Consider the following 27,881-nt stretch of genomic DNA (forward strand, 5'->3'; position numbering starts at 1 on the left):
GGGATCAAGACTAGATGCACTCGAAGCAAATCAATGGGAAGAAAAGGAAATAGTTTGTTCTCATGGTAATGAACGCCACAGAAAAAAAACAAAAAAATGATCATATTGTATTTCTCAGCTTTCTTTCAATGACACTTTATTAACAAAATGGAGAATTACGTAATATGAGCAGAATTACGTTACGGTTTTCATTACATTCAAGCTCGACTATGGTAGTATAATGAGTTCTGTCATTTTTTAAAGCTAATTAAATGATCTGCTCATATTTAGGGCTCATGCACACAAACGTATTTTAGTCCGTATTTTTTAGTCCGCATCCGATCTGCATATGTCCGTTCTGTGGCCCCACAAAAAATAATACATGTCCTATTCTTGTTTGTTTTACTGACAAAGATAGGACAGTTCTATAGAGGGCAGGACACTCCTTACTGCAAAACGCGGAACACACACGTAAGGTATCAGTGTTTTGCGGATCCCCAAAAACGGCAACGGTGTGCTTGAGCCCTTAGTAATTGGAGGATTATAGCATCTGTTTTTCTCGGGTTTACTTGACTTCATCCTGTTTGCTGCAGACATGTATTCAACAGTGTTATTTCAGTGTCCACTTGATGGCAGTGCGATTATCTTCCTAGGACTGCTCAGTGCTAAGATCCAGCCAGGGGAGGGGAATCTGTCGCTTCAAGTCACATAATGAAGACAGTTGACTGGAAGTAAAGGTGTGTGTTGGATTACTGGGAAGAAGACCTGTGTCTGAGTGCTGTATGTGGTTGCTGCATCCCATCTGCATCAGTGCTGCTTCTTCTGCTAACATGACCTCCACCGTCGTCTGCAGAGGTCTGGATTATAAAGGCTGAGCAGCAGATCCTGAGTCTTTGTCAAGAAGGGCACTGACAGCCCCCGAGTGCTCACACTGATCATCTCATTGGTGAGTGATTATGGGGCTGTAAATGATACAATAGGTGACAGGGGGTGAGGGCCAATATATATACAGTGCAACCGGTACATCACATTGATCCAACATGATTACCTCTGCTAGTCTCTTAAAAGCTATTTTCTATATCATCTTCATTTGATAGAAAAAGGCCATACATTCCTGACTTCTGTGTCTAATAAACTGGAACTAGTCAACAGATGGGATATGAGAGAGAAGGGGCGGTGGGGAGATTTTATTCCATTCATACCGGTGTTAAAGCATGCCTTGGCTGCTAGAATTGCTAAACCATATGCTTTGGTTTTGTAGTCCACAGGTTACGTTCATACAAGATGTGTTGTATCCTTGGTTAGTATTTAGAGTAGCTTTGATCATCGTGATGTATTCCTGTGATACTCCTAGTAACTGCTGATGATATATGAGGCTTTACAAACTGCATGCTCTGAGAGTGAGCAGTTCCTCTGAATGTTCTCCTTTAGAAGGAACTCATGTCTTCACTATAGCATAGTAAAAGAAATTCACCAGCGCCAGACTTGATGTCATGTGAAGAACGGCGTAATTTGTTACCAAATATATTGTCCTTCTGTAAACTCTAGAATTCCATTAGAATGGAGAATATATAGATATAAAATGGAAGGAATGAAATAATAGTTGTCTGGGGTCCAATTAAATATAATTACCTGAAGGTATTACCTGGATACCGCATTGGTGAAGCGTACCCACTAAGCTGCTGTGTCTGTATAAACAGGTCTCTAATGCATAGAGCATGCATGATATTCCTCCTGTAGGTTCATGTGCACTGTCCTCCTCATAGTCAGATGTCTCCATGATGGTGCATAGGATGGTTAGGCTGCAATATGTTAGAATTGGTGGTTTTGCATTTCAAAGCATGCCTTAATTTTCCAATATGCTCAAGTAGCCCCATTTAGGAGTCAAAATGGAAAACTGTTCTGTAGAAGCATCTAGTGTTCTAGCAGACTTGGGATGACCTTGGATTACATAGTCAGCCATTCATTGGAATTGTCCCCAAGTAATAGTACTGCAGGAGAAGTGTCTGTCTGACCACTAAAATCAGCTTTTTGCTGGGGGTGCCAGTAGCAAGACCTAGAACAAATCTTTAGTGGGATACCCCTTTAAAAAAAGAACACCTGTCCATATGCACTATTAGGTTAAATTGACTTTATAGATGATGATTCACTGTTGGGAAGCCCCTTTTTGAGCCAGAACTCTGGTGGGCCGAGCTTATATACGTACTGGGAGGATTTCCCCTGCAGCGACCACTGCAATTGATCACCACTAGAGAAGATGGATCTATAGCTGTCAGTAGAGATGAGTAAAGTTTAGAAAAATTCTATACGGCAGCTTCGCCGAAGTTCTCCAAGAAATTTGATTAGTTACAAATTAATTTGTCACAAATCGCTATAAACCAGGTATACCCAGACCACTGTGCCTAATCATATTCTTCCCATTATTAAAGGCTTGAAAGTTAACCCTTTTCCAATCGTCGACATAAAATTTTTGTTGACAGCCAGGCAGTTATCACAAAGTGTGCGTCATGGCCGCCTGGTGTCTGCTGTTTTTAAGAGCAGACACCCACTGCTAATGTCTGCAACTGGCGGTAATGCCGATTGAGGACGTTTAACCCTTCAGATGCCGTGTTCATCTGGGTGTGCTTCATCTCCCCCTAGCGGGGATTGGGGGAGCTGAAGCATTTATGCAGCAGCCCCTGTCGTCCTGTGTGATGGTACCAGAGATGGTACACAGCTTTTAGGTGGGAAAACATTCCTCAAAGCAATAAAATTGAGGGATCCACAACAGGGATGGCCACAATCCCACGTCAATCCCTCCATAAGGTCCGCAATCCCTCCCTACTGTGAACCTAGTGGTATTTTGCTTGAAAAATTATTAGGGTTAAAACAAGATGACAGAACATGGTGGATGGATCAAACATGGCCACTGGATTATTGCAGCAACACTGTCTCTAGAGCATAAGCCCTTGTCACATCTCTTCCTGTGCTCAGCTCACAGGACAATGGCGGAGACTGCACGGAATGAGGCTTTTACAGGACTGTGACATCACAGGGGATGACTACCTGCTGATTGGCTGGCTGCACGGCATTATGGGTGATCTGTCGGTCCCGGGCTTCACTTTTTAACACGTGCAGCTGCCATTTTAGGAATTTTACGTGATCCGTTACCAAAAAGTGCAAGGAGATTTGGCTTCGTTGCGAATCAAAGTTTTACTAAACTTCAGACCGAATTCCGCTTTAAATGCTTCGCTTTACTGAACACTAGCAGTCAGCTTCATTTAAAAAGGGGTTGTCTTAGTGAGATAACCCCTTTTCGTGTACAAATATAAAAGCCTGACCATTGAGAGATTCTGATGACATGACCCTTTGTTATTTTCAGTGTTGCCATGTGGATCAAAATCACTAAATTCAATAATATCTACAGAACTCCCTAGTCAGCACAAATGATGGCAACCATGTGGGAATACATGGTAATGATAATGTGTTTGTTATTCTGAATCCACATGAGGTCTCAATGGGAATACCAACTGACAAAACTTAGAAGATTTATTTGAGTCTCTCAGTCGTACAGCTCTGGCTTTGGGTATAGAGATCATGTTTAGGAGTTGCCACCATCCATATGTTGCACAGGTTCTAACTGGTATCACCAACCTGCAATTCCCCATTGTGGCTTACATTTCCTGTTTCCTCATGTGGCAAGTAAAGTGGGTCTGGTCCTTCCAGACAGAATGGGAAACCATGCAGGTTTTATAACGATATTACCAAATATGACAGATCATACCTGAGAAGCCTATTACATTGATGTATAAGTGCCAATTAGATGTTATCTTTAACCTTGTACAAAAAGGAGTTGCAATTTTACTGTCATATTATTTAACGTAACTGACAAAACATGACTGTATACTGCTTAGTATGTGTAATATAATAAAATTGGTGTATAGTTACAGGATCTTTACCAAGACCTATTGAAATTCAATGCTAGTGTTTAAACTGTTTGACCCAGGGACACATCCATATTGAAATTAAGGAGGGTAACATGAATTTCCAGCAGATATATACAGTATGAGCTAATGAATTGTACTTTTTAAAGTAATTGTGGAGGGTATAGGGAAAAAATGGGTAACTTAGTAAGGGTACTTTCACACTTGCGGCAGAGTGATCCGGCAAGCAGTTTCGTCTCCGGAACTGCCTGCCGGATCCGTCAAAACGTATGGCAACTAATGGCATTTGTAAGACAGATCAGGAATGCTGTATCCGTCTTTCCGGTGTCATCTGTAAGGACGGATCTGGTATTGCGGTATTTTGAATGCCGGATCCGGCACTAATACGTTCCTATGAAAAAAAATGCAGGATCCGGCATTCAGGCAAGTCTTCAGTTTTTTGGGCCGGAGATAAAACCGTAGCATGCTGCTGTTTTATCTCTGTCCTGAAGAGTCAAAAAGACTCAACTGAAGACATCCCAATGCATCCTGAACAGATTGCTCTCCCTTCAGAATGCATTAGGATAAAACTGATCAGTTATTTTGCGATATTGAGCCCCTAGGACAGAACTCAGCGCCGGAAAAGAAAAACGCTAGTGTGAAAGTACCCTTAATAGATACTATTATTTATATGTATTATAGTCCTTAGAGCAGAATTTCCAAAAGCTTGATGTAAGCTCCTAAAATGCAGTAGAAAAATGTATGTTCTTACCTTAAGGTCTCGTTCACATTTTCACGTCTGAAATTCGTGGAAAACGTGTCCATGATTCATCCATGAAGATGTGTCTGTGAAGAATCCAGGTTTGCCCCCTGTGTGTCCTTCGTATTCCATGGACACTGTTCAGCTGAAAATTAATTTCCAGAGCATCTCCTACCAATGGTCTGTGAAAAACCACAGATGCCATCAGTGTTGTGTAGGTGGTTTTTCACAGACCCATAGACCTCAATGGGCATGTTTGGTCCACATCATGGACCAAAGTAGTGCATGTTCTTGTGATTTTTCCACTGACCCACAGTCAGTGGAGAACCACTGATGTGTGAATCAATGGGTACTCCGACAGCAAATGTCAGTGAACCACTGAAGTGTCAACAAGGCCTAAAGTGTCACTGGGCTGTCAAAAACATTTTGACATATCATAGTTTTTGGTTGGTGGGGGTCTGAGTCTGAGACCCTTACTGATCTCTAGAAGGAGGTGAGAGAAGTGCTCTCATTGTGTGTTTTTTTTTCCTTGTTGCAGTATTGAGACAGCTCCATAAACTTTCTATTTAACCCTTCCTCTGCAGCAAGGAGGTAGAGCGTGCTATGTGAGTGCTTTTCTCTCCCTACTATTTGTAGGGGTTTCAGTGCTCAGACCCCCACAGATGTCGCTATGACATATCAAAAGTTCTTTAAAAGCTCAGTGAGACTTTAAATTACTGTGCAGTGCGCGGTGTAAAGACGTCTTACATCTCAGAATGTCATTCACCAAGGGAAGTGAAGGTAGCTCAAAACTATAAAACAGACTGTAACTCAAGATACAGAAAGTAATATGTTTACATCTCTTTCATATTTCGATTAATTGTACGTATAAACTATAACATGGTGGCCAGACATTCACATACAAATAAACGTATAAAGAATGACAGCATTTAGAGGAGAATGGTTCATCAATGTAAAAATGCACAAAAGAGTCAAAGCCTGCAGTTTGCACGTTACTATTAAAGGGGTTATCCAACCCCTATAATTAGGGGTGAGATTCAAATTTTTATCAACAGGTTCCCTACTCAATGGCAGACATGTGGCATCATGACACATGTATACATATACATACACTACACACACATACACATAAATACAGCATATATACACTATACACACATAACATACATCTTTTTAAAAGCCTAAGGAGTTAAACTATGGAATGGGAGCGCTCATCACCAGCTGCAGCTGTAATTTATCTGGAGAACCTGAGGGAACTGGCTGAATCCCATGCCTGCTTATAATGAGCCCCCCAATGTCTGGGCACCTCATATAGATTATACTTATCCCGCTCCCCAGCACCTGCGTCTCCTGCTCCCGCCTCTGCATCTCCCTGTTGCGTGGATGAAAACATCTGGTGATGGGAGGGGGGGAGATCAGCCAATAGCAGGCGGCGACGGGAACGAGCCTCTCTAGCATCATCTGCAATGCTAGAGAGGCTCGTCCCTGTCGCGGCCTGCTATTGGCTGCTCCCCCGTCACCGGATGGTTTGACGGAGATGCATCGGCGGATGTGCAGGGAGCAGGAGCTGGGTAAGTATAACCTATATGAGGTGCCCGGGCATTGAGAGTCTCATTATAGTGGTTAGATAACCCCTTTACAGGGAATCTGTCACCTGGTTTGAGCATATTAAGGTGTTACTACTGCCATGTACGATAAAATGCCTTATTTTCAGCTGTAGTCTTCGTTTTAAGTTTTATGGGTTCATTAGCGATACAATCCAAGGTGTCCAAGGTGCCCAGAAGGGCATTATCATCCTTCTCTGGAGCACAGTAACTCCCCCGTACAGTGCCGTGCTTGGGCTCTAAAGGAAGGCGGGCTGGGCACTGTACGGGGGAGTTACTGGGATCTACAGAGAAGGATAATAACGCCTCTCTGGGAACCTTGGACACTCATTTGCATAACATATAAAGTTGATTTTATCGCTAATGAAACCATGAAACCTTCAAACGAAGACTACAGCTGGAAATAAGGTATTTTATTGTACATGGCAGTAGTAATACTTTAATATGCTCAAACCAGGTGACAGATTCCCTTTAAGGAACTTTCCGCAATTCTTTTCACAATCTGATATTCAGATATTTAAAATGTGCTATGTAGAATGTATGATGTTTAGAGAGCTCACCCCATGGGATCGACAGAGAGGTGTCTGTAAATGGCTCATCTAAAGAAACACTGTGCCGGTCATTCAGAACTGTGAAAATGTGTAATCAATAGTGCAGAGTTCATAACTAATACATTCATTGTAAGAACTGGGGCACACCCCAGCTCTCAAACATCAGCGTTTATTATCTTTTCACTTGAATATCTTTTGGGGATAGACTTTTTTGGTGCAGAAAATTGTACCAGCACATTATTTGTGTATATGTATTTTTTAAGTATCCAGTCAACATATTTGTTATGTTTCCTTATGACTGACAGATTATATATTAAGTCATATCAATTCTATCATTGAAAGTCAAATAAATCCTAGTGACATTTATGTAATAATGAGATCTGCATGGTTAATAGTTCCAGCAATTTTACTAAAGTTGCTACTAAAATATGAATTTATTAAATGTAATAAGGTTGCTGTAAAGTATAAAATGCCTGCAACATTTTGCATGCCTAAAGTTTGTTAAAGTGGTTCTCCAGAAATTAACAAAATACAATTATGGTACTGAAAATTCTTAAATATTTCCTTATTATACAGTATATTCCTAAATACATTTTATTAGTTATAATGGCTCATTTTGTCTAAGGTGCAATAATCAGGGGAAAAGAAATGGCCGTCATCCTATTAGTACACACAAAACCCGTCCTGATCACACAGGAGGACAAGTTACTTCACAACACTGAGTTAAAGAGCTGCCTCATCCTCCTCTCTGCACTGCTTGTCAGAGATTATGATCCTGAATACAGCTGACTAGATCTTCAACTGAATCCATGTAGTAATGGAGTTCATGAGGAGACATGAAGTACAGAGGACAGATGGGTGGGAGTGTGGCTAATGAGCAGCAGTACTTGTATGCAGTCAGCTACATTGTGTCACGAGGGTGTCAAGAGCCACGTCTGACTCCGTTATACCCGGTGTCAGGAAGTCGCAGCGGGTGGCTGTGCGCTCTATGTCTAAAGATCACACTGTTTCTTAATGATAGTTTTCTGTGTTTGCCTTACTATCCTTTTTGTCTCACTCAGGGATCCGTAGCTTCTCCTCCTCAGCTGTTTCTTGTCTGTCACTCCCAATCTCCTTATATTCTCCTCTCTCACTTCTCTGGTTGCCAGATATAGAGCTTCCTGCCTGGACTTCTATACTGACCCACTGGAGCTGTGAATCCTGGTTGTTGTTCCAGAGTGTTACCCTCCGGATCCCTGTTGGGCTTTTTGTTGTCTTCTGTTGTCGCCCACCTGGGATTATATGTTGTCTGTATTGTCTGTCCTCCCCTTGGTGTTTTCCTTTAGAGTTAGTGGTGTGGACTAGTGTTCCCACCGCCCTATTCACTATCTAGGGCTCATCTTAGGGAAAGCCAGGGTTTTAGGCACGCGATCGGCGTACGGGTGAGGAACCCGTCTAGGGACGTCAGGGCAGTCAGGTGCCAGCCTCAAGGTGAGTCAGGGGTCACCACCTTTCCCTCTCCCTTGGACAGAGCCTTCCCTTTTCCCTCCCTTTGTGTCACGTATGTGATAGGCACGCCGGTCATGATACATTGCCACAGCCCCACATTACCACAGTCTGTCCTTCCTCTCTGTACTTCATGTCTCCTCATTCCTCATGAACTCCATTCCTACAGAGATTTAACTGAAGGTCCTATCAGCTGTATTCATGATCATAATCCCTTGCAAGCAGAGCAGAGAGGAGGATAAGGCAGCTCTTTATCTTGTCCTCCTGTGTGATTACAGGTTTTGTGTATACTAATAGGACGGCAGACATTTTATTTCTTCTAATGATTGCTCCCTAGACAAAATGAGCCATTATAACTAATAAAAGGTATTTGGGTGGGTATATAAATAAATATATATATATATATATATATATATATATATATATATGTTAAAGTAATATTTAAGTATTTTCAGTAATTTTATTTTTTTATTAATTCCCTGAAAACCCCTTTAAGCAGCCTACAGGAAGGCATACCAGGAGTATACTATAGATGCCAAAATTTATTTTACAATGTTTGTGGGGCATTTGGGTGAAACTTCTGGTCTTCACCTTCCAGCTCTTTAAAATCACTGTAAGAAAAAAACTTACCCTATAGGATGCATCAGCCCATAAGATGCACCTAAGCTTTAGAGGAGGACAATAATAAAAAAATATTTTTCATTAGACCAGCGCTCAGACCCCAATGTTAATCAAACCTCAGCTCATAGCCCTAATCACTATATACTGAAAGGATTCCCAGCGAGTGCTAGTAGTCTTCAATTCATGTTCTTTATTTCAGCAATACATCAGAAAATATAATAATGGATGCGTTTCGGACCATCCAGCCTTCGTCAGCTCACTTTAGTGTATAAGTATAATTCACAGACTTAAATCACAGTTTTCACACCACGTGTGGTAACGTCAGATGCCCAAAAGAAAGGGGTGGTACCAACTAATTTAAAACGTTAGCATAATCTATCCACGCTACATGTTTCAAAACAAACAAAAACAAATACATAGATACAAAGACTACAAAATAGCGAATTTCTGACAATATCTACCAGTGAATATAAGAAGAGGCACTGGGAACAGGAGTTGAGGAGACTAACCTCCTATGAGCTAGATGTAACAACATTGCCCAAATACTACAAGTTGAACAGAATCGCTAGAGGTTTGCGGGTTCACTTGCGCCCTACCTTCTTCCCTGAGGATACAGCGTATTGCACTGATTTCGAAATAATTATTAATAAATATTTGCTGGACTTGATATTACTGTGGAACGCTTGCAGAAAGCAATTACAGAAATTAAAGAGCAGCTCGATACCACAGAACGGCAGCTACAGGATTCCCTGAGCTCTGAGGAATTCACCAAACAAAAAGACACAGTTGATGCCTATATTTCAAATTATAAGAAAGAGGTGGAAGATAAAAAAAGATCAAAGTTTCTACGTGATAACGAGGATTACCTGTTGAACAAGGGTTACAAGTGGCAGGAGTTTAACACTCGTTCGGGATCAGGAGTAAGAAGACATTCCTGTAGAAACTATTATTCAACAAGCTCCGGCAGTGAATCAGCGGGATCACAGGAGTCACATCCTTTTTTTCTGGAGGGGAAATGGTCAGCGGCCACCAAGAGGAAGCGCAGGGTGGGTAGCAAACACCGGCGGCCAAACTGCAATCGGATCATCACAGCCAGTACAGACCCGCTCACAGGTATGGCCTCCTCGTTAGTAATAAACGTATCATCTAAAATCATAAGCCCGATTCAGTTGAGAGCATTGGAGAGAGGATTATCGTTTAGTCCAATTTCATATTTTGACAGTTTACACATGGATGTTGATCTCCAACAGTTTTTTTTAGAAGAATAAGACTAAAAGAGCATTTCTGCGGTTCCGAGCAGTTTTCTGGTCGGGGTAAAAGGATAAGTGATAACCAAGACATAGAGGAGAATAAAGTTACCTTATCAGATTTGGTGTTGAGACTTAAAAGTAAATACATGCCACCAAAGAATTTGCATCCAGTTGAGACATATGTGCACTTAGTTACCAGAGAGACACAAGCTTTGATGGACTTAATAAAAAAAGAGGTGAATTGCATATGACACATAATGTAACTTTGCAGGAGAAACAAGCGATTCAGTCCCTTATTGAGGACAAATGTTTAATTGTGAAACCGGCTGATAAGGGGGATCACTAGTCATAATGACAGAAATAAATATGTGAATGAGATAATGCGCCAATTAACAGAAACTGACACCTACAGGGTTTTGGATAATGATCCATTGTTTAAGATCAAAAATAAGATACTTACCGTTGTTTGTCACTATGTATCTCTGGGGGTGATCGATAAAAATATGAGTGAATTTTTGATAAATCAATCACTGGTTACTCCGGTATTCTATACACTCTTTAAGGTGCATAAGACTCTTGTAGACCCCCAGGACGACCAATAGTGGTGTCAGTAGACTCTCAGTCTTGTCGCCATTAGCTATAGTCCTGGAAAAAGTGTTGACGCTGTTAGTGAAAAATACATCTTTTCTTCTGGATATGTCCCAGTTTTTACATGTAATCAAAGAAACAAAAAATATTCCAAAAGAGAGCTGGCTTGTCACGATTGATGTCGTCAGCCTCTACACCTCCATTAATCATGGTGAAGGAGTGGAGGCTGTCTCGCGTTTGTTGCAGTCAAGTGTATATATGGACATACAAAGATATTTTTTGTTGGAATTGCTTCACCTTGTTCTGTTTGAAAATTATTTTATGTTTGGGGATGTCTTTTACCTCCAGCGGCGTGGGACTGCAATGGGCCCAGACCTACGCAAATGCTTTCATGTCATCATTTGAAGAAAAGAAGAAAACCATGTATACAATGACCCATATCATCTAAAACATGTTTTGTTATGGAAAAGGTACATTGATGACGTGTCTTGCATGTGGGCGGAGCCACTCGAGTCCCTCTCATCCTTCTTTATCTGCTTGAACTGAAATTTACCATGACGTACGACCAAACCAAAGTGAGTTTCCTTGACACTGTAGTGATCAAGTATGAGGAGGGTCATTTACATACAGATCTGCATAGAAAAGAGACAGGAATAGTATATTGCATTATACAAGTGCACACCCTTTATCATTAAAAAGAGCAATCCCCAAGTCAGAGATACAAAGGGTTAAAAGAATTGTTTCTGATTCACAGCTACAGGAACAAAGGATAAACGAGATGTTACAAAGATTTGAAATGAGGGGTTATCCACCACAAGTTTTACAAGAAGCTACTACTACTCCCATACACATGAACAGGAACAATAAGGACCCCCGCATAGCTTTCACGCATAAATTCCATCCTTTTAATAGAAAATTTGATCATATTGTTCGTAAACATTGGCCACTGTTGAGTAAAGCATACCCGCAGGTATCAGAGTTTCAAAGTACCCCTTTGATCTACAACAAGCGTGGTAACAGCTATCGCCAGGGCCGTCTTTACCAAGGGGCAAAAGGGGCAGCTTCCCCGGGCCCAGTTGCTCCTGGGGGGCCCAAGGCAGCTGCCTCTTGAGCCCTGCTAGCTACTGCCCCGGGTGTCAAGCTGTCAGCTACACAGGGGGTGCTGCCATGCCATGCCTGCCGGCACTGAGTCCAGGCATCATGATCGTACTGTGTTAAAGTTGTGATCTAGGACCTTAATGACATCATCACCATGTGACCAGTAACCTAGCAATTACTGGTCACATGGCTATGAGGTCATCACAGGTCCTTCCAGGAGTGTTGCAGAAGTTAACTGTGGAGCTTTTTTGTGTGAAGATTACATCAGAAAAAGGTGACAGGGGCTGTTATGTTAATATACTGTAAACTACTGTATAGTGGGGTGCTGTATACTGTGTGGGGGTCTGTATACTGTGGGGGGCTGTATACTGTGTGGGGGCTGTATACTGTGTGGTGGGCTGTATACTGTGTGGGGGCCTGTATACTGTGGGGGTCTGTATACTGTGTGGTGGGCTGTATACTGTGTGGTGGGCTGTATACTGTGGGGGGCCTGTATACTGTGTGGGGGCCTGTATACTGTGGGAGGGCCTGTATAGTGTGGGAGGGCCTGTATAGTGTGGGGGGGCCTGTATAGTGTGGGGGGGCCTGTATAGTGTGGGGGGCCTGTATAGTGTGGGGGGGCCTGTATAGTGGGGGGGGGCTATACTGCTGTACTGTATACTGTGGGGGTCTGTATACTGTATACTGTGGGTGCGGTATAGTGTGGAGTGCTATACTGCTGTACTGTATAGTGTGGGGGGCTGTATCGTGTATAGTCTGGGGTGCTGTATACAGTGAGGTGTTGTATACTGTGAGGTGTTGTATACTGTGGGGTGCTGTATACTGTGGGCTGCTATACTGCTCTACTATATACTGTGGGGTGCTGTATACTGTGGGCTGCTATACTGCTCTACTATATACTGTGGGGTACTGTATAGTGTGGGGTGCTATACTGCATACTGTGGGTTGCTGTATACTATAAGGTGATATACTGAATACTGTGGGGTAACACTAGGGTGAGCCGAGCCCTGGTCTCCTTCCTGCAGAGCGGTGCCCACTTCCAGCCCAGAGCACTGATCCTGAGCCGCTGGAGTCTTCAGAACTGGAAGTATTTACAGTTATTCACTGTACTCTACCAGATGTGTGGATTTCTTGTGTGTGTGTTGTGGTGGAGGGCGTGATTGCCTGCTAAGGTGTGGAAAGGCGGGATCCAGGGGGCCCAAGTAAATCTTTGCCCAGGGTCCAATCAATATTAAAGACGGCCCTGGCTATCGCGATCAGCTGGTCCTTGCGGATATTGGTTCCATGAAAACAATTCCCAGACAAAGAATAGGTATCCCAAAAAATGGCACCTACCCCTGTTTGCACTGTGTACAGTGTTCCCATGTTATTGGGGAGACAATGCAACCTGTAAAAGATTGCATATTCAAGCATAAATCCAACATCCGCACAGGTAATTTACTACTCCCCTTACCATTCCATTTTGATAAATTCCAGCACTCCATTTCTCAGTTGAGGTTTCAGGTATTAGAACAAGTGAAGAGACCAAGAAGAGGTGGCAATATTACAAATCTTTTATTACGCAAAGAAGCGTATTGGATTCACACCCTAGGCACATTACAACCAAGGGGAATTAATAGGGTGTATAAAATTATGCATTTTTAATGAATCGGATCGTTGTACAGTTGAGAGACTTACGATAACTACTTTTCTTTTCCAGACAGCAAATCAAAGATGACTCGCCTCAGTATGAGGGGTATCAGTCTATGTATGTCTATGTATTTGTGTTTGTATGTAGCGTGGATAGATTATGCTAACGTTTTTAATTAGTTGGTACCGCACCTTTCTTTTGGGCGTCTGACGTTACCACATGTGGTGTAAAGACTGTGATTTAAGTCTGTGAATTATACACTAAAGTGAGCTGACAAAGGCTGGATGGGACAAATAGTAGAATTGAAGACTACTAGCGCTAGCTGGGAATCCTTTCAGTATATCGTGGCTTTATCTCCTTCTCGTGCTGGCGTACATCAGGTCTGAGTCCTAAAACTCTGTAAACTTCATAGCCCCAATCAGACCTCAATGTTAATAAGACCCTCAATCAGACCTCAGATAAGAGCCCAAATATAAATAGGACCAACCATTCAGACCTCAGATCAGCCACCATACCTCATACCAGCCCCCAGTTATATTTCATCAGCCTCCAGCCAGATTTCAGCATCCCCCAGCCAGATTTCAGCAGCCTCCAGCCATATTTCATCACCGTCAGCCATATTTCAGCAGCTACTAGCCTCAGATCACAAAATTAGAAATCCACTTACCTCTCCTTGCCGCTCCTCACCTCCAGTGCTCTGTCTTCTTTTTCCTGCTGTCGGCTGTGCTGTGACCCAAAACGCACAGCGTGAGGTCATGGAGTGCACTTACGCTATGTGCAGTCACAGCAAAGCCTACAGCAAAGGACCAGGAAGCGGTGAGTACGCAGCCTTCACCGCTTCAAGGTCCTCCGGTACTAATGAGTGCTTCCATAATGAAAATGCTCATTAGTGTTCATCCCATAAGACGCAGTGATGTTTTCCCCCCACTTTGGTGCGTCTTATGGGACGAAAAATACAGTACCTGAGTATCAGCTCTTCCAGGTGGCTTTGTTGCCTTGAATGATGATGTGCAGCTGGCATTTGTGGAACCCATACTTCTGTAGTCACTGGCACCTCTAGAGATCCACAGAAGCATATGCCACTTAATGTGTCTCTGTTATGCAGTTGCCCTAACCTATTGGGACAGTGCTTATAATGGCTATTCATCAAAAAGGAGGGTAAACTCTATTTTACTTATTATTCTGCTGGTAGACCGGATATCAGCTGACTGGTGATTCCAGGTTTACTGCCGCCCTCATCTCACTCTACAGAATTTTCCATCCGGAGGCAATGTGTGTTGTGAACGGACAGCATCCAGACTGAATCCTGCCCCATTCATTTCAATGAGTATGTGTACGTGAGCGTCGTATATCACTGATCATCTCTACGTTCAGGACAAATCACAACATATTTTATATTATGTGTTTTTCACTCAGCTCTGGCTCCATAGAAGTGATTGGGGCTTCTGTTAAAAATCAAAGACACTCAGTTGCAATGCGTTTTTCACTGATAGGAGATGTTGAGTATTATTCTTCAGGTTTTGTTTTTAAATGTGTGAAAACCACATAAAAAACTGATTGCATAAAATGTGGAAAAAAAACCAGAAACCCTGAACACAATCTCAGACAAAACTTCTATGCAAAACCATCAGTTTTTTCCGGAACAGATCCTGACTCATTCCGTATCACTTGTGCGAAATAAGCCTAAAAGAGACATTCAGTTTTACCAGTGGCTCTCGAAATATATAATAACTTTGCTTAAAGGGCATTTTTGTTTAAAACGATGTACAATTGACATAAGAAATATAATTTTTCCTGTCTGGAGACCTGTCACTTGTAATAATGGTGCTTTGAGAGTACCACTGCCGACTGCCTACAGCGCTACATGCTCTGTAAAAGCCACTACATTAAAAAGATTTCTATAAATCAATTTGACAGCTCAAGTATTAGTCCAATACAATCATGCCCTTGGCCTTTAAACGGCGTAGTAACAGAAAGCATTTATTTAGAAGCACCCCATGTAAATGTGTCTCTGGTTATCAGAATATTTACTCAAGGGCCAAGCGGTCAACATTTCACAGTTTCCTCCTCATTCATAATGTGATGGAGCTGGCCATCACAACATAGCACTAGAAGAGGACTTTGTTCATGTATAGAAAAATGGCAACTGGCCCCAGGGCCACGCTGGTCTTCTGTCCTACATAAAAGGCCATGACAAGTCTAGTTCTTCCTGTTCTGGGAAGCAAAGAGGGTGGTGATATGCACCAGAATGGGAGCCGGCTTTTTGTATTTGCTGAGTAATATTCTGTTTTTGTGTTTTTTATTTTATTTAAATTGTAACTCACAATTATACACACAATTAATACATGCGATTAACATCTCTAATAAATGTTTAATGCATGTTGAAAATGAATATTCTGCAGATTGCCCTATATGCTGATTAATACACTTTTGTTAAAATATTTTATTTAAAAAAGTCCAAATCCCTCCTTAGACAGGTGTAGATAGTGTATTAGATATAGTGCAGATCCCATTGACTAGCAATGGATCTGTCAGATACTTTTTCCTATTCTTGTGCTTTTTTTTTATAAAACTGCACTATTTTGGCAGTCAAAAGGCAAAAGTAATACTGACAGAACAGAGGTGTGCTGGGCGAGCCTTACATTGGGCTGAGGAGCCTATTGAGGTTTCTGAACAGAGAGCCTACAGGCAGGCATAGGGGAACTACAGGCTGCAGGACTTTCCTGTTATAAGATATATTACAAAAAGCGCGCAATATATTTTTTAGCTCATTGGTCTTGGGAACACGTTGTCTAAATATAAATGTACAGTTTCCTTTCACCATAAGAATTTATAGTAAATAAGATCTAAAAATACAGTTTCTGCTAGATGTTAATCCTTATTAAACCGCCGTACATAAGAAGCTCACAACCAACTTACATAATACCGTTTCAGTGACAAAACCTTATTAACCGCTTGTCTACCAAAAGTGAAGGCTACGATGCAATAAGGAATACGTTATTTTAGTGAAACCTTTCAAGTAGTAACGATGGTAAGCTAAGATTTTAGAGGAACGACTGAGGCAATTTTAATTTTTAACTGCTGCAACAGTTTATGCCTGCTCTACTTAGTTTACTTGTAGAGGCTTCTGAGTGCAAGGAGATAGGACTGTGCAACAGTGATTTTGTGGCCGCACAGTCTGATCGGGTTGAGTACTAAGGAAGGCACTCCCAGACCGCCTCTATGCGCTGAATATACACTAAAATAAAAAGGAATATTAAATGGGATTTTCAAAGATTTTGATGGCCTATCCTCAAGATAGGTAATCAATACCTAATCGGTGGGGGTCCGACACCTGGCACCCCCGTCAATCAACTGTTTGAGGAGGCCTCCTCGCAGCTTACTAAGTACAGCGCCATCCATTGGAGAGCAGCTATGCTTGGTACGGCAACTTAGCCATATTCACTTGAATGGGACTGAGCAGCACCTAGACCAGTGATGGCTAACTTCCGGCAGTCCAGCACGCTCCTTTCATTTCTATGGCGTTCTGAGAACAGCCAGGCAAGTGTACATCTTGGGAGTCATAGTTTTACCACATCTGGAGTGCCAGAGGTTAGCCTTCCCAGTCCTAGATCATGTGTCTGATGTACATTGATGTCATTGACCTGGGAAAAGGCCTCAGGGCGTACCAGAGTGCCACTGTCTCTTCAAACAGTTGATTGGCAGAGGTTTTGGTAGTTGGACCCCGGCTGATCTGATATTGATGACTTATCCTAAGGATAGGCTATTAATGGTTAAAATCTTGGACAAACCCTTTAACGCCCGTTTTTATTTTGTTTAAGTGCTATTCAATGTATTGTGGGTGTGGCAGTGCCTTCCGTGGCACTCAACCTGAAAAGACTGTGTAGCTACAAAATCACTGTTGCACAGTCCTTTCTATCTTCTTGCACAGAGAAGCCTCAGGGCAGTGACGATGCCTACAGAGAAGAGTACACCACCATACACCAACTTACTGTAGTCGCCCCCACCTGCAGAACATAGTGATGCCTATGCTTTATCACAAATCAATTGTCCACACAAAAATGTTTAAAAACAACCTTCATTTCTATGAAAATTTGAAAACTCTGTGCAGGATAAAAATACTTTTGTCAAAAGTGTCTCCGCAGCTGTGCCTCACCAAAAAGTTGGGGATACCTCACCATGCTCACCCCAGTTTAAGAATCACTACCATGGACTAGTGTTGATCACGAATATTCGAATTGCGAATTTTAATCGCGAATATTTAGAATATCGAAAAATATATTCGTAATTGCGAATATTCCATTTTTTTTTTAATAACAGTTTATGTGAATTTTATGCAAATTTCGTAATCAAGAGAATAATGCCTGGAGATCACAAATTCGCAAATTTTCGAATAGATGGCGAATATTCACCCATATATTCGCGAAATATCACAAATTCGAATGTTGCCCCTGCCGCTCATCACTACCGTGGACCACCAACTATATTTACTTCTGAAACATCCTTGACCACTAGGGATATTAACCCGTGAAATGTCCTAAACCACTATGGATATTAAGCCTACATACCGCTACACTGTCATGAATAATAATCTTTAAACCACACTAAATATTATAGTTAGCACCCAATACAGCAGACTTTTAGTGTTAACTGAATGGCAGTATTATATAGTTTATTAATATTATAGAGACACAGTATGAAATTGCATGGTGGTGTTTATTATGTTATTGTGGTACTTAGTTACTATATATTGGTATTATAGTAATCTATGGCGATACATGCATTGTGCAGCACTACTATTAATGTTTGTACAGCATATTAATTTGCCTGTGATGCAGTCTAGCACTGTGCAGTGTAATGAAGTCCAGCATTTTGGCACTGTAATTTGATGTAGTGTCTAGACAGTAAGTGGAAATAATAGCTCTGTTAGTGTATAAAACACTTTATGATATAGGCATGTGTACTCTGTAGTAAAATATAACAGGCTTTATATCATAAAAAAAAATATAATAATAATAATAATAATAATATTAATATAGGGCTACCCAGTGCCCACAAAAGCAAACATATTCCCTATTCTTCATATGTAAAGCAATCCCCTATCACAGTGATGGCTAACCTCCGGCACTCTAGCTTGGGGGAAACTACAACTCCCAGCATTTTTCATTCATTTTTATGGAATTCTGAGAACAGCTAAGCAAGTGTACATCTTGGGAGTTGTAGTTTTAGCACAGCTGGAGTTTAGCCATCACAGCCCTATCACATTCAGAGTTCATATGCAGTTCATAGCATACTCAGATTCAGTATGTTTAATGCTAATATGATTTACAGATGGGACATTTATCACTTTCCATACAACTAACAAGGGATGTTCTGTTTTCCATTAAATCTATCAATTTTCACCGTTTCGGTTATTGAACACATACTACTCACTAATGTTGGGTACATGTTTCACCTTCTCTAAAGCTCTATGATGTGTTGGTCCCCGAGGCTTTGCATGTTGTCATGAAGTCTTATAATAAGTCATTAGAGACATGCTGTGACAATGAAGCATAAGAAGGAAATATGAAATATAGCTACACATTTACTGTGTCATATACACTCAGGCATAACATATCTGATATAAGACATAAAACCAGATTATGCATCACAAAATATTCTGAATGATCCATAGGCAATGATTTTGTAGTCTTCTATATATATGGCCTCATGCACACGGCCGTTATGTGGCCGTTTGTGCATTGGGGACCGCAATTTGCGATCCTCAATGCACGGGCAACGTCCGTGTGGTGGCCGGAACGGATCAAGACCCATTAAACTTGAATGGGTTCGTGATCCGTCCACACCGCAAAAAAATAGAACATGTTTTATTTGTTTGCGGTGCGGAGGCACAGACAGAAACACTACGGAAGCACTTGGTAGTGCTTCTGTTGGGTTCCTTGCCTCCGTTCTGCACCGCAGCTCTGGATTGCAGACCCATTCAAGTAAATGGGTCTGCATCCGTGATGCGGGGAGCAGACAGCCAGTGCCCGCATATTGCGGGACCCGCTGTTTGCGGACCGCAATAAGGACATGGCCGGGCAACGTGTGCATGAGGCCTAACTCTTTAAGTTCTTTTAACAGTCGGTGGACATGTAGCAGTAATTTATACTGTATGCTATTGTACTATTATCATACATTCACATATGTTTCTTCAGTTGGTCATTCTATATCATTCCACTGTTATAACTATCATCCCCTTGATGGTTTGTACGCTTATTATACATGTAGATAATATGGTTATCATTTCAGATGCAAGCTATAAGATATGTTACATATGCGTTTCTGTGGGACCGTGCGGATTCTTGATATTTAGCAAAGTAACCTCATAAAGCAGAACCTTCCAATTGTATATACAGGCAAAACACCGGATTAGATAGATATCCTCATCCACCTCCAACTCCTGTGGGACATCAAAAACCGCACCAATGGTGAAGCACTGCAGATAATATTGGCTCACACTCTTCTATTTCTCTTATTTTCTCTTCCCACACACTTCATGCATAAGTAGTAAAATGTGCAAAATACAGCAAATCACAGCCTAGTTCTTCTGCCTGACCCGGGTTTCGCTCCAAGCTTCATCAGGGCCCCGCATGAAGTGTGTGGGAAGAGAAAGTAAGAGAAATAGAAGACTATATTTGTTTGATGTGCCTGTATTCCACCTGCCCTTGTGAGTATATCAGCACAGAGTGTGAGCCAATATTATCTGCAGTGCTTCACTATTGGTGCGGTTTTTGATGACCCACAGGAGTTGGAGGTGGATGAGGATATCTATCTAATCCGGTGTTTTGCCTGTATATATACAATTGGAAGGTTCTGCTTTATGAGGTTACTTTGCTAAATATCAAGAAATTGCGCGGTCCCACAGAAACACATACGGATACTTGCAGTATTTTTAATGCTGGATCTGTCACTAATATTTTAATGTTTTAATATTTAAATTAATGTAAATTAATGCCGGATCCGGCATTCTAGCAACTGATCCAGAATTTTGGATGGAGATAATATTGCAGCATGCTGCGGTATTTCCTCCATCTAAAACGCCGTTCAGTGACTGAACTGAAGACATCCTGATGCATCCTGAACGGATTTCTCTCTATTCAGAATGCATGGGGAAAAAACTGATCAGTTCTTTTCCGGTATTGAGCCCCTATGACGGAACTCAGTGCTGGTTAAGAAAAACGCTAGTGTGAAAGTACCCTTACACCTCACTAAACAACTACTCTCCTTTTTTAAAATTTTAGTATGTCTTTAACCCTTTCCAAACATAGCAAGTCTGATACAGCCTAATTTTATAAATCTGATATGTGCCCTTTATGTGATAACATTAGAATGTTTTTACTTATCCAAGCCATTCTTTTCATGACACATCCTTCTTCATGTTAGTGGTAAAGTTGGGTCGTTTTATTTTAAAACCTCATTCTGAAATTATTACATTTGAGATTCTTATCAATATAGTTTGATCAAAACACATCTATGCCCACCTACCACGGCAAGGTAATCTCAGTCAGGCAAGAACCTATTCTATTTGACACCTGTCTTTATGGATTATGAGGATCTACATTCAGGAGATCATATAGTGTGGTGCTACTTAGTTCCCTCTGTGTGCATTCAAGCATCCAACAAGAGGAAGAGCAAGCATGGCTACCATATATGTACCACCTAATCAAAGTCACCTGTGGAAAAGGTTGGATAATAAAAGTGCACTGCAGACAGCCACTCCTTAGGTGGGATAGTAGGAGTACATTCCGACTCTGAGGAAGCTACACCCTCAAGTATATAATAGAGGCAATAAATCACTGAGAAGGATAACAACATCCTATATGTTATGACAAATCCGAACATGGCCACATTTAAAGATGAGGAATCACTGAAAATAATAGCACTCACATAATAATAGATTCAAAGATTTTATATAGACTAAAACCTCATCCTGATATGATAAAATCTGAGATTCTTAGCCAATATACTGTATTTTGATCAGAACACATCTATGCCCATCTACTATGGCAAGGTGATCTCAGTCAGGCAGGAACCTACTATTTGATACCTGTCTCTATGCCATTGGGCACCTACATGTAGGAGAACGCACTTTGCGCATACACTGTGCTCCTACTTTTTATCTCTGTGTGCATTTAAAGGGGTTCTCCAGGAATTCAGAAAATAAAATTACTGAAAATACTTAAATATTACTTTATTATAAATATATTCCTAAATACCTTTCATTAGTTATAATGGCTCATTTTGTCTTGGGAGCAAACATTAGTAGAAATAAAATGGCAGTTGTCATATTAGTACACACAAAACCTGTCCTAATCACACAGAAGGAAAAGTTGCTTCACACGGTAAATAACTGCCTCATACTCCTCTTGTCACGGTGGGGAGTGGGGAAAAACGTATAGCGTGGGTAAATGGTGAAGCAGCTAGGCCTAGACACCAGGAAAAGGGAGCAGGTCATCTCCTAAGCATCTCTAATCCTGACCCCCACTACTAACCGTATGAGCAGACCCAGATGGTAGGTGGACTCATACACAGGAATCTCGGACCCTGGGTCGCTCTGAAGATCCCTGAATAAAGGTTAGGAGCTAGAGACGACATGTTCCTCCAGAATGCGGATGAACAGGAGTCTCACAGACCAAGCAGCAAAAGTAAGAGAAGACAGTGAGCAGCAACTGGTTCGGCAGGTAAGAACCCAGTGATACAACAACACACTGGAACAACAAGTTCTTACCGCAGCAACAGGGTGGAACACCAGCACCAAGACTACCTGGATCCCCATGCAGACCGAATGCATGGTGGCCCCAAGCAGAGCTGCTCACTGACTTGTGGTTCCCCCTCTGGGGAACCCAGGGGCCCTCTCGCCGAAGCACAGACAGACAGGGGAATGTCTAGCAACCATGGACAACACACCAAACAGACCAGACATTAAACACAACACTAGACATAAGAACACACCCTATACATAAACCCTCACCAAATATATAGAAGAGAAGGAAGAAGAAAATACATAAATATGACATCGGATGACCTCGATGTCTCACTAGGTGGCCCTCAAGGACTGGGCAGATTAAACACCCAAGACAGGAGCATAGCTCCAGCACCAACAGAGGCTGGAGGACAACTGTTATATGTCCTCTTTAAGAGTGTATATATGACTTTATATGTGAAGGAATATAAATTATTGTTAAATTAAATTGTAATTTAAAAAACAAGCACAAATACTCAAATTCAGGAACACCAGGGTCACCCTTCTCTTTTTGTCTTTGGTTATGAAAATCTTTGCAATGTGAGTCAGGTGACAAAGGACAGTGAACCTGACAAGCCCAATTAATAGGCTATATTATCCCTAATACTTAGCCTGTCCAGACTCTGCCTTGTGTCACTGTGCTCAAGGAGAAGTAAACATAGAGTGGGTGGTCACATAATGTATGTGCACTCAGCCTATGTTGTGGTGTATAGTAGAATGGTGGCAGTCTCAGAGCATATATCCGTTCCTGCGTTATGGAAAGAAATAACTATAAAATAAAAATAAAAACATCTTGTGATGCTCACACCAAAATGCTGGTCAGACATTAATGTAAAAATGTTTTCAGAACGTCTAAAGCTGTAACATCAGTACATTCAGGATGGTTTATAATAATTTCAGTTTACTGCACAAGCCTTGTATCTTATTGCTTGGGCCAAGGAAGAAGGCTTAGGCTGGTTTCAGACAGGTATGTACATGTTCATAAAACATGGTCTATGTGGCACACATCCCAAACCATAGATCAGTGATTTATGATGTTTTGACTTCCAGCTCGAATGTGGGTCTACTGTGCCATACACACATTCTTGTCTGAAACCAGCTTTAACCTGTTCCCGACCACCTAACGCATATATATGCAGTTTTTTTGTCGCTTAACCTCCCACAAAAAAATTAATAAAAAGTGAGCAAAAAGTCATAGGCACTCCAAAATAGGTATACATGAAAAGTACATATCTAAATGAGTCCTAACATAGCTCAGTATACAAAAAATAAACAGATTATGAGGGTCAGAAGATAAAGATGCAAAGAAAAGAAATGCACTGGCCCATAAGATGCACCTAGGTTTTAGAGGAGGACAATAATAAATATTTTTAATTAGACCTCAAATCAGACCAGCAATCAGACCCCCAATGTTAATCAAACCTCAGCTCACAGCCCCAATCAGGCCCCAAATGTTAATAAGACCCTCAATCAGACCTCAGATCAGACCCCCACTGTTAATAAGACCCCTCAGATCAGCCTCCCATGCCTCAGATCAGCCCTTCATGCCTCAGATCAGTCTCCCATGACTCATATCAGCCACCCATGCCATATATCAGCCCCCATGCCATATACTAGCCCCCAGCCTCAGAGCAGCCCTCATGCCATATATCAGCCCCCAGCCTCAGAGCAAATAAAAAAAATCTGCTTACCTCTCCTGCTCCGGACACCGCCGTTCCTCACCTCTAGCGCTCTCTCCTCTTCTTCTTGCCATCGCCTGTGCTGTAATCTGACGCGCACAGTGTGAGGTCACAGCCACTGCACAGCCAACCGCAGAGGACCTGGACCTGGTGAGTACAGAGCCTGGGGAGCACTGCATTCACAGCTTCCCAGTCCACTGGTACTAATGACCACTTCCATAGTGGAAGCGCTTATTAGTATTCGCCCCCATAAGATGCACTTTGGGGGGGGAAAGTGTGTCTTATGGGGCGAAAAATTCACGGTATCATTGTAATCGTACTGCCCAGAGAATAACAGGTCAGTTTTACTGTTTAGAAAACACTGTAAAAACAAAACCCATAAAACTGCAGCGGAATTTTTTTTCCTGCTTCCCACTACATTGTATGCAACCAGAAATGGGTCCATTAGAAAGTACAACTTGTATCCTAAAAAACAAGCCCTCATACGGCCATGTGATTGTAAAAATAAAAAGTTATGGGTTTGGGAAGGCTGAGATTAAAAAAAAAAATAATGAAAAATGGAAAATCGCCTGGTTAAGAAGGGGGTTAAGTTTCTACCAGGCATTCAGCAGCCTTTTAATTTAATCCACAATTTATAGGAATGTCAAATTGATGTACCATAATTAGTTTTGAAAATTCACTTTAAAAAGTAAATGATGTACAGTGTAACTAAGATTAACCTTTAAATAATAGGATATTATTACATATAGATATTAAAATGAAAAATGATATGCTATAGCTACAGCAAATGTTATTTTGTGCTGTGCTTTATATGAATAATTCTGTATTCTAGAACATTTCTTTTGCCATCTGTTATTCTCTTTCTAAGAATCAATCCCTAGAGCTACCATCATTTGCTGTCTATTCATACTTTTAGTGGGATGAAGTACCTATTACACAGTAGATCTGTTGTTTTTTTTAAGAAATATTTAAGAATATGTCACTTTAGTATATTATAGAGGAAGAAATACAGTATATGCAATTCCTGTGGATACCATGCTCCTGTGGATACCATGCTTAAAGCTAGTAACACTTCCAATGTAAGTGGATTTAATACATGTTATTAGGCAGTTTAGTCATATATAAAATACTTCATTTACAGAGATGATATTCATCGGTATACATTATGGTATCCATTTTCTTTAAACATAGCAATCATATCTCCAGGAATAAGCCTATCCCAGCCCTATTTACTGAAATCCACATGTGATACTACAACTCACTGCATGTCTATGGCCAGTTAGGGTCAGGAACATGACACTGTGGATTGGTAGATGGCCCACCTACTGGAGCCCCACAGATGTGACTTGTATGTCTTGTTTTCGACTTGTTATAATAGTCTTTTCTTGACAAACCCTTTATTGCAGTGTTCCTCAACTCCAGTCCTCGGGACCCACCTACCAGTCATGTTTTCAGGATTTCCTTAGTATTGGGCAGCTGATATAATTAGTGTCCATCCATCAGGATTTACCAAAGGGTATTCATTCTGTGGGATACGCCTAAATCCTGACTGGCAAGTGGGCCCTGAGTACTGGAGTTGGAGAACCCTGCTTTATTGTACATTTAAAGGGTTTCTGTCACGAGAAATACCTAAATCAAACTGGCTGACATTAGCGATGTGCTAATGTCAGCTGAACCTGATTTGCCTATTCCTAGTTTTATCCATGCCCCTGTTACTCCATAAATGTAACTTTTATAATATGCAAATTAGCCTCTAGGAGCAGGGTGGAGGCATTGTTCCTGCTCCTACTAGAGGCTCTGTTCTCCCACCTCTGCCATTTCCTTACAAGTCTTGATTGACAGGGCCAGGCAGCGTTCGCATCCTCCTGCTGGCCCTGAGTGCATGTTAAAGTGTAACAGGGGCATGGATAAAACTTGGACTAGGCAAATCAGGTTCAGCTGACATTAGCACATCGCTAATGTCAGCCAGTTTGATTTAGGTATTTCTCGTGACAGAAACCCTTTAATAATATATTCTCCAATTAACTTTTTCTCTTCTAAGTTGTCCTCTAGTTGTTAATTACTATGGTAATGCATAATAACTTCCCATTCATTTCCATCTGTATCAATGTTGTGAAGAGAAATTGAGAACATATTATACTTATCATACTCTTGATGACGACAGTCACACAGACTTGATAAAAAACTTAGTTTCCAACCTTTATTATTAATTCATTTAAAACAAATATATGGCATTACAAATGGTCTAAAAACATTCAACTTACGAGTTTCTGACCACATGCTTCCAGCTATCCCATGGTTTGACGAACTGTCCAGTGATATTCCTATGCCTTTTTGGAGACATTCCTGGTAAAAATTATGTAAGGCTTAAAATGTCCTTTGATTTACTCTCAAGGTATGGTTCGCGGGAGTTTTGGAGAAACTGACATCAGGACAAACCTCACCACTTTTACAGGTCAGAGATGTTTTGTGGGACTCCACTCCCAAGTTTAGATCCACGTTAGGCGAACGGCCTAAAGCGAATTCTAACCCGATGCTTGATATATTTTGTAATCCTCAGGAGGGAGATGATGTAGCTCTCAAGCATCCCCAAATAGGGAATCTAACCCACTTTCAGTTTACCCACATTTTAAAGGCCACTGCTGGGAGACTGATACAGAGTCGGAGCACCCCCACTCAATTCGAACAAATGACCATGGGGAAGAGTGAACCAAGTAAAAAAATCTCCAAAATATATGCCTCCCTCCTCGAAGCTCCCCAAACAGTCACACCCCCTTTCACGGTACCGTGTTCTCATTGTACATCTTCTATGTTATACCTCTAAGGCTTCATTCAAATGTGGCAATCTGGGTATATCATATAGTAAATGACAGTTACATACAGACTACACGGCTATTCTCTTTTAAGTAAAGTCCCATCGTTTCTTCCAGGCCCCCAGACCCTATCAAACATAGGGGTATTGTTAATCTCCCAGTGCGCTATTTGTTCCAACCGGTAGACCTGATCGCAGCGAGCCATCCATTGAGGAACATTAGGCATAGTTCTCGACTTCCAATTTGAGGCTATGAAGAGTCTGGCTACTGCTAAAAGGTGTTGTTGTAGGCGGTTGGCATGTGGAGATCGGCAACTCGGTGGTTTCATACCTATCAGGCAATATTGTGGCATAAGTGGGAAAGCACTACTCTGCAGTTTGATAGGAAATCATTTTCTGTGACATGTTAATATTTATTGCTTTATAAATTCACTGAAATGTGTCTATGTAGATGTCATATTATATGTCGCCTTGTGCGTGAGCACAATATGATGTAATTCCGGTCTTTAAAGGGAACCTGTCACCAGGATTTTGGGTATAGAGCTGAGGACATGGGTTGCTAGATGGCCGCTAGCACATCCGCAATACCCAGTCCCCATAGCTCTGTGTGCTTTTATTGTGTAAAAAAAACTATTTGATACATATGCAAATTACCCTGAGATGAGTCCTGTCCCTGACTCCTCTCACATACAGGACTCATCTCAGGTTAATTTGCATATGTATCAAATCTTTTTTTTTACATAATAAAAGCACACAGAGCTATGGGGACTGGGTATTGCGGATGTGCTAGCGGCCACCTAGCAACCCATGTCCTCAGCTCTATACACACAATCTCGGGGACAGGTTCCCTTTAAGATAATGACATTTTATATGTTATTTACAATAAAATATTTTACAAACTAAAATGTCCTTTGATTTGAAATTCACATATTGTTCATCGTTTACAAAATGTTATGCAATAATACTATGAATGGCAGGCGCAGAGTCTACAGATTCCACCTTTCATTTTTCAGAGCTCCTTTGGAAAATGAAAGGATCAATCTGATTGGTTGCTGTGGGTAAACTTTGTTAGCGACTCCTCTGACTAAAGCGGGGGAGGTCTTGCCCATGGTACTGTAGTAGGAAAATACTGTAATT

At 41.3% G+C, this 27,881-nt stretch overlaps 1 protein-coding gene across 1 annotated transcript in view; it reads left to right on the forward strand.

Annotated features, from left to right (window-relative positions):
* The first annotated feature begins 711 nt into the window (after window positions 1–711).
* Window positions 712–27,881, forward strand: part of PKIB (cAMP-dependent protein kinase inhibitor beta) — a 156,702-nt gene continuing 129,532 nt past the window's right edge. Inside the window, exon 1 of the mRNA XM_044292006.1 lies at window positions 712–925. The gene's annotated coding sequence lies outside the window, so the exon portion shown is untranslated. The remainder of the gene's footprint in view (window positions 926–27,881) is intronic.

Source organism: Bufo gargarizans, chromosome 4 (genome assembly GCF_014858855.1).
Source record: "Bufo gargarizans isolate SCDJY-AF-19 chromosome 4, ASM1485885v1, whole genome shotgun sequence".
NCBI lineage: Eukaryota > Metazoa > Chordata > Amphibia > Anura > Bufonidae > Bufo > Bufo gargarizans.